Source organism: Corvus brachyrhynchos, unplaced genomic scaffold (assembly GCF_000691975.1).
Source record: "Corvus brachyrhynchos isolate BGI_N302 unplaced genomic scaffold, ASM69197v1 scaffold14, whole genome shotgun sequence".
NCBI classification, from domain to species: domain Eukaryota; kingdom Metazoa; phylum Chordata; class Aves; order Passeriformes; family Corvidae; genus Corvus; species Corvus brachyrhynchos.
This window is the reverse complement of record NW_008239110.1, coordinates 18,694,151-18,701,035: the sequence shown is the minus strand read 5'-3', so window position 1 is coordinate 18,701,035 and position 6,885 is coordinate 18,694,151. Positions and strand designations below refer to the sequence as shown.

Below are 6,885 nucleotides of genomic sequence, written 5' to 3'. Positions count from 1 at the left end.
TCTTGGATGGGCATTATATGCTTACACACCATTACTCACAGCAAAGGCCTAACATGACTGAAGTCTTTAGGCATCATTGTAGTCCTCAGTATTATCATCAAAATTCTTACTAGCCATATTTTTTCCTAACATTTAGGCAAACCTTTCCTTTGGTCACTGAGCTGAATTGCTTTCCCCTTACTACAGTAAATTAATATTTCAATAAGTTAACAGTCTTTTGATTTTTCTAATGTGTATCCTGATGCCCTTTTATCATACCCTGAACTGTCGTGGTAAAAAAATTACAAAACTTTATAAGACATTTAATTCTTTTTTTTTTTTTGTTTTTTGTTTTTTTTTTTTTTTTTTTTTTTTTTTGTGTGATTTTCCTTTCACTCTGCCTTTGCCTTAAGTTCTGATCCAATGACTCTTCTCCAGCAGTATTGTGGGGCAGGCAGAGTACCCTCCTGCCTGTGTGCCCTGCCTGCTGTGTCCCTGCCCCAGCTCAGCCTCACCCCATGGCTCTGAGCCCACCCTGGGAGCCTCATGATGTCTAGACTGAGATAGACAAGAGATCAATATTAAAAAGAGACATTCTTCTTCCTTTCAGATGGCACATAGTCATTAGAGGCAGATGGAAGTAAGGAAGCTTTTTTAGAGTGCCTGAATAATTCACACAGAGGGGATCTGCCAGTAGTAAGTATTTCTTGACATGAAAATTTAAAAATAGATTTTGCAACCAAAGTGGACTGTGAGAGGATGATATTATTTTTTTTGTAATAATTTCCTCCTCCCACACAACACAGCATCCATCTCCACATACCCTCAATGACTTTTTGGTTGAATGTTTTCCTCTCTTTATGAGCCTTTCAAGATGAGTTAGTAGTGGAGCTATCTCCAGCTACCAAAACCTGCAGTTTGTGATCCATGCCCTGGGCTCAGGCCTAAGACTCAGTAACTGATTTTTGAGAGAAGCTACTTCTATTTCCTTCTTACCAGTCTCATCCCCCTGCAGTTCGAGACTTCCTGAAATACTTCTGGTAGGGAGATGTCAATTAAGTAGAGCAGGTCTATCTCTTTCCTTTGGACCCTATAACAGAAAAGGGGATTTATTCCACAGGATTTTATGAGAACATTTATTCCTCAGAAATAGCTACATTTTGTCCTTATGCTCCCATGTTCAGTTACACACTTTTCCACATGGCAAGGTACTCATTTGCACTTGCAACCAGCCTAGGCTTAATTACAAGGCTCCACAAACAACAATAAATTCTGCAAAGTCACAGCCTGAAGACTGGTCAGTAGACATCTGACAAGAAAAGTACTGTTGGTGTGAGTTACTTTCACAGTGTCTTAGTTAACAGCTGAAGCGACCCTCTCTCAGTGGCAGTGTCTTCCTCAACTGTATGTCTGGTACCATCCAATCTGCCAATTACGATGGAACGACACTCAGTGTTCTAGCCTTTGTGGTTTACTCCCAGTTACAGTATTGCTCTCCGGGGCTGTTCAGCGTCATAAGTGTAGGTGGCCCTTCCTTTCCAAGAGAAACTCTGAACAACGGAGCACAGTGCATCACCACAGCCAGATACAAAATGCTTTTAAACCCTTCTATAATGAGACTGCTATTCTTAAGGAGAGGGAAGGAGAGAGAGGAGGTAATTCAACATGTCATCCACTTCCACCAGAGGCTCCTGAGGATACTGTTATTACTAATGTCTACTGTTTTCCGCAGCCCAGAATAATGCCCACCCTCCAGTACAATTTGTGCCTGGTTTAAGGTGCTGCCATCCGTCCCTCTGGAACAAACACAGGAAATGCATCAGGAGGCCTCAGCTGCAGATGGAAAGCACATCACCGAGCGGCACTTACGCTGCGAGATCCCCTAGATGAAAGTCTATTTCAATGAGCATTGTGTTTCAAGGTCCACTTCCTCCGAATCTGGAAAGCTTAAGAGGGAACATCCCACTTGTGTCTGCCGACACAAAGGGCTGCTGTGGCTTGGGAGATGTTATCGGCCTTCCCGTGCCACGGCAGCAGCCTTCCAGTGGCGTCTCCCAAGAATTACTCATTGTTCCCAGTGAGGCTTGACTCCTCTGGGTGGGATCTCATGGCATCCAGTTCAGATGAAAGTAGGTGTTGCTGGGAGGCCAGCCAGACTCATGACAAAGATCTCTTGCTATTGGGGGAGTTACACTGGGGGACCAAGCTAACAAAGTCCATAGTGATCACAGATGCAAATACTGATTCATAAAATGCGTCCCTTTTTGTTGGTTGTAGTTAGTAAGTACTGTTTAGAGCAATCAGATGTGAGTCTTGATTCCTGGGCTGAGCTTTAGAAACTGAGATGTCTTTGTCCTTTTTTTTTTTGTCATGTACTTAGGCACTATTGATTTCTAAATATTCTTTCCCATAGTTTGTCAACTTGGAGCTCAGTTATGTGCTGGCCAAATTAAATGAGGAAATAAGGAGTGATTCATGCTTTTAAAGACCCTCACTCGAAATCCAAGGCTTCTGGGAGACACACATGGCCCTTGAAAGGCTCTATTTGGGTTCAGTTTGCAGAAGCAAGGTGGATGCACGCTCATATTATCCTAATGTCTTGTCTCTAAAATTAGAGTGGAAGTATAAAAAGCAATTTCCCTGGGAGACTTCCTAGAACTGGTGCTTCTGGTGCCAACTGAAGATACTGGGAACAACCACTTTTTACACAGTGATTTGGCTTTGTCTTCCAGACTGAACCTCGAAGCACACAAGAGGAAAAGGAAAAATGACCTGAACATTTCTGGAATTTAGCAAATCTTTGATTTGCAGTCTGGCAGGCTCACATTTGAACTGAGGAATTTATTCCTTTTATTTCCTCATCTCTCTTCTGTCATACCAGTAAATCCATCTCTGGTTTCTCTTTCTTATCTCTTTTATATTTTTAGGAGGTCAGTAGAAGATAAACTGCAAAGGAAAAATGTCTGTCGGCAGTGATTTCTTATATATAAATGAAAAAGATTGAAAACATATGTTTTGGAGAGGTATGGGAGAGAGGCAGCAGAGAGAAAGAGATACAGCCTTTCCAAAAAGAAAACTTTCAGTCTGCCTTGCAAGCAATGGAAATTCCAATTTTAGAAATTGTGCTACAGGCTAATAACATACAACATTGTTGGCTATGGCACATGGAAAAAAAGAAAAAAAAGCTGTTGCAATTCTGTCTCTCTTGCCAGAGGAATGACACAAAGCCAGTCAAGCACATCGGGGGGAACATTAATTTTCCACAGATACAGTCTAAGAACATTCAGCTAATACTGGTCATGCATAACTATGCCTTGTACCCACGCCATAGAGGTGTATCATCTTGTTTGGTAAAATGTGAACTTTTGAGTTTTCCATCAATGGCAAACCTGCAAGCTCCCGTTAGTTAGCATCCCAGCAATCAGCATGTAGGGAGTCTGGTGGACTAAGGACAGAAGTTCATTGCATAGTTTTCCTAAAATAACGTTGTTATTTTGTGTAGCATATGCTACAACACCATGGCAACGCAGCCAGGGAAAATGGTGACAATGATGTTGAATTACCTTCTGATAACCTCACTCACCCCATTTCTGGACCAAGTGTCATGCTAGTCAGCTGCTGATGGCGCATTGCCACCTCCAGACTGAAGCAGAGAGAGGTTTTGAAAGAACTGCTGACAAATAAGGCCAAACATATGCCTGGAATAACTTTATAGTTCAGCAGTTACCACAGGAGTGGATTTGGTCTGTGCCTGTGTTTAAACCACTTTCTCAAGGATGCTGTGCTGTTTCTGTGGAGGCAGAAGAAAGCGCTTCTGACCCATGAGCACAGTAATCAGTGCAGTTACAACCTCTGTGGCTCCTGGAGTATGCCACAGGGCTCATGGAGAGAGAGAATGATACTATTAACAGCTGACATGATGGCAGAAGGACGAACAAAAAGGAAATCATTACAAATGCATGGAACTGAGAAATTCAAGGTATCCCTGCATGAAATCTCCAGTTCAGTTACAGCCTGAGCTGTAAATATTTGGCACAGTTTAACAAAAGAGAAAAGAATAAATCCATAACTGTTTTTCCATGTTACAGATCAATTTGTGGTGGGTAATTCCTAATGCATGCCAGAGCAGACTGTAGAATGTCAATGAGTACTGTTTCCTTGGGCCATGATGGGTCAATTCAGTAGTTAAGGCTCTTCAGGGCTCGAGGCAGCTCTATGTGTACCCACTAGTAGTTGGATACACTGTGAGATAGACATAAAAGTCCAACAACATACAAGACAACAACATACTCTGCTCAGCTGTGCAACTCTGGAGCTGTTTCTGAGCATCTCCAAAGATGGAGACTCCTATTTTACAAGGAGTCATATGGAGAAGACAAGAGGTATTTGGTAAAAATCACTTCTGAGGAGATTCCAACTTGACACAAGAGGAAAATTTTTCACAATGAGAGCGAACAATCAGCCATTGGAATAATCTCCCTAGGGAAGTTGTGGATTCCCCAACATTGGTCACTTTTAGGATTTGACTGGACAGGGTGCTGGACTATTTTGTCTAGATTGTGCTTTTGCCAAGAAAAGTTGAATCAGATGATCCTTGAAGTCCTTTCCAAACTAGTATTCTATGATCTCTCTCAGTGATGGGAATTGCTTCTCACTACTACAGGTAGTAGCTGGATGGAGCCTCTGAAGCTTATGGGATTGTACTTAAGTGCCCCAAAATAGAGGTTGGATAAAAGTTAAATATCTAAACTTTGCATGCCTGGCACTGCCTAACTGCCACCGATTTGTGAGCTGCAGAATGATGCAGTTTGGAGACTCTCAATCAGTGCCTATCTACATGTTCAGGCATTGACACCTTTAGCTGGCAGTGGAAAAAAGCTTTATCCCTGGTGCCAAAGACGAGACTAAAGCAAATGGAGTTAAAAATAAAACCAACATGCTTGGAAGGAGTGTCAGGAAGGGGTCTCCCCAGTTAACCAGAATAGAAAGCCCTTCATCTTCTGGAAAAACACGATCTTTATTGTGTAGCACCCAGGCCTCCTGGAACCACTGCCAGGGGATATTAGCTGTTCACTTTGGACTTACTGACATTGAGGGAGTGACGGCTCTGCTGCACAAAAGCAAAGAGCTCCTTTGGAAGCAGTACAACTCTTCCGTGAGATGGTGATAAATACAGATAGCTTTTGGACTAGGCTAGAGGGCTGCCAGTGAAAGTGACTTGCTGAGAAAATGTATGTACCTTTGTCACTTTCGTAATCTGCAAGTTGAAAGTGACTTCAAGGCAATTCCAGACTGGATAGGTCTGACAAGAGAAAGAGACAGACATGGCACAAGTAATTAGCAGAATTGGAAAACAAATACTAAAATCAATGAGCATGATAGATACCATTTTCTTGGCTGTGTACTCCTTTTCTTCCCCACCCAAAACCATGTCACTAACAACATGAATATTTCTTAGACTGTTCTCATTCAGTTTTTCTGGTGTTAAATAGAAAAAAAAATAAAAAGTGGGAATTTTTTTTCTGACTACCTACCTCTTTCCTGGCTGTTCCATTTTTTGGAGATACATGTTTCAAAGAATACAGTAGCTGTGATACTGCATGTATTGTCCTTGTCTAGATGTCACTTCAGTGACCAGTTGGCATCTACCACTGAGGTTGTTTAAACTGGTTGAGCATTAAAAACATTTGCAATCTGAAAGAGATACATCAGGTCCAAGGAATAAACTAAAGTGGTGATTCCCCTCAGTTAATGCCATTCATTGCTACCTCCAAGCTACATCTTGCATTATATCATTTCCAGGCAGTTTTTGTAGTCAGGAAAAAAATATTGAAGAACAGTTTGTCACTGATGTTCCCTTAGGACAAATACAGGTTGAGGAATGCATGAACCTGGTTTTCTGCTCTGATAGAAAGCTATTAACTCAAGAAAGAAAAGGAAACTGCTGGCTACTTTTTGCTGCTTCTCAGCTGATACACCTTAGTTGGCTCTGATCTATGACTGTGGACAATGACTCCCTTGGATACATGCAATGGACATGTCAGGATCTGTCAGATGAGTAGGAGATCTGGCACACACTCATTCTTCTCATTTGATCAATAAATCTCCCACCAGCTCTATTTGCTGTTTTGCTCCCAGATGACCAGCTGCAATCATGACACCATAACTTACCTGAGGGCAAACTTTACACCTTGTTCCAAGAGTTCGAGTGTCTGTTGTTTTCCACATGGACAGTCAAGGTTTTCAGTGGTATTTTTAGAATATTGTGATGTTGGAAAGTCCAGTAGTCCCAACCACCATAATCAGCCTAAGGTTAATGTGTAAAAAAAACCCCTCTTGGTGCCAGATTTTACAACAGCAAAGTACTATATATAGCTTTGCAGGAGATAAGGGTAATTCAGCCTGATACTTGAAGGCACAAGGTCATCAGCAGTGAGAGCTGGAAAGAAATGCTTCACACCATGTGTAGCAATGTCTGATTGGGTAAGGACAGCACGCTTTGTCTGTAATTCCTTTTCATCACCACGTGCTATTTGTTACTACACAGGCTGAATACCAGGTAGGGTTGACTAATAGCTTCACCCACTGGGCCAAATCTATGTTCTGAAATTATGGTTATTTTTCGGAATGCAAATCAGCCCAGTGACTTACTGAATCAAATTTACTCTACTTGTTACCTCAGAAAACCTTCTCAACTTTTTTATTTCTATAATAAATTTGCCATAAAGCTCCTATCTTCTTCTTTAATCAGTATCGAAACTTAAGACCTCATCATCTTCTCTTTCTGGAACACAAACTTGCTACTTCTGGCACAATCTAACACCAGAACTCCCTGTTGGAGCAGATCTCACTCTTCTCTGTAAATTCCCCTTCTAAAGACTGTATCTACGTTCAAGGTTCTAGGCA

The 6,885-nt window shown here is 41.6% G+C and overlaps 1 long non-coding RNA gene across 1 annotated transcript in view; it reads right to left on the bottom strand.

Annotated features, from left to right (window-relative positions):
- Window positions 1–6,885, bottom strand: part of LOC108448022 — a 91,985-nt gene that overhangs the window by 8,367 nt on the left and 76,733 nt on the right. The window contains exons 8-10 of the long non-coding RNA XR_001863796.1: window positions 6,151–6,286; window positions 5,219–5,281; window positions 976–1,069 (exon numbers count right to left, since the gene is read on the bottom strand). This is a non-coding gene — a long non-coding RNA (uncharacterized LOC108448022). The remainder of the gene's footprint in view (window positions 1–975; window positions 1,070–5,218; window positions 5,282–6,150; window positions 6,287–6,885) is intronic.